This window comes from Brassica oleracea, chromosome C8 (assembly GCF_000695525.1).
Source record: "Brassica oleracea var. oleracea cultivar TO1000 chromosome C8, BOL, whole genome shotgun sequence".
Lineage (NCBI taxonomy): Eukaryota > Viridiplantae > Streptophyta > Magnoliopsida > Brassicales > Brassicaceae > Brassica > Brassica oleracea.
In genome coordinates, this window is record NC_027755.1 from 840572 (window position 1) to 842054 (window position 1483).

Consider the following 1483-nt stretch of genomic DNA (forward strand, 5'->3'; position numbering starts at 1 on the left):
ACAAGTTCGTGCAATTGCAGCCTTAAGAGACTTGGAAATCCATCAAATGGATGTTAAATCTGCATTGGTAAAAGAAGATTTATAAAATGAGATATACATGAAACAACCTGAAGGATTTGAGATCTAGAGTTAAGAACACAAAGTCTATCGACTTGGGTGAAGTTATTGTATAAGCTCGCGAAAGCTTGGAAACAATGACATGAAAGGTTGAAAATGTTATAATGTCAAATGAATTAAGCATCAATGAATGTGATAATGCATATACTTCAAATGTACTCCTCGTGGGTATATTATGTTGTGTTTGTACGTTGATGACATGCTCATCATCAGCAGTACTAGAGATATCATCCAACAAGTCAAGAACATGCTTCATAGTCAGTTTAACATGAAAGACATGGGTCTTGGGAATGTTATTCTCAGCATTAAAATCACGAAGACTCCTGACGAGATAATTTTATCTCAGGATCATTATGCTGAAAAAATAAAATACTTGAGAAGTTTAAAAACTACTCAAGTAGAATTGCAAAAATCTCCACTAGACACTCAACTACACTTAATTAAAAACGCAGATGAGTCAATGTCGTAAGTGGAGTATGAAAGGGTCATTGGAAGTTTAATGTACTTATCCAATTGTATAGTACCCTATTTAGCGCATGCGATCAACGTATTAAGTCGCTACACAAGTAATTCAAGTCATATACACTAGAAAGCCATAACAAGGGTATTAAATTATTTGTGATACACCATAAGTTATAGGCTGCTCTATAGTAAAGAACCAAGAGTCTTAGAAGGTTAAAGTGATGCAAACTGTATATCCGAATCTAAGAACTCAAAATCCATGAGTGGATATGTCTTTACACTTGGAGGTGCAGTGATATCTTGGAAATCTCCCAAATAAACATTATTGGCCAGATTCCAAAGTAATCTGAGTTCATTGCTTTAGTCAAAAAGTTGAAGAAGCAGAATGGCTTTATAATTTTGGAAGGTATTCCAATGTTGGAGAAACCACTCCAGCTACGCTTAGTCAATCAGCTATAGCTCAGGAGCTGGATACTCTCTATAATGGTAAGTCGCATCACATAAGACAACGTAAAACCATTAGAAACTGTGATCTCAAAACGTCAGCTGACAACCTTATGGATTATTTACCAAAGGTTTAACATGAGATTAAGTATTAAAATCATTGAAGGGGATGGGATTATTGCCTATTACTAAAGGATGTTTGATGAAAACCCTACCAACGTGACTGGAGATCCCAAGAAGTTGGTTCAAAGGGACAACTAAATCAAACAAAATTCGATAAAAGCACTGAAACCTACCCATATTCCAAGATGATAACAATGCTTCTGTAAATTTAAGGTTACGCATTGGCTTTTAATGAGATAAGACCATGACCTTCATATACATGTATATAAAGTATTACAGGGTGCTTTATTGTGTATATGGTAGGTGCACATGGCAATCACCTAGTGAGTGTGAAATG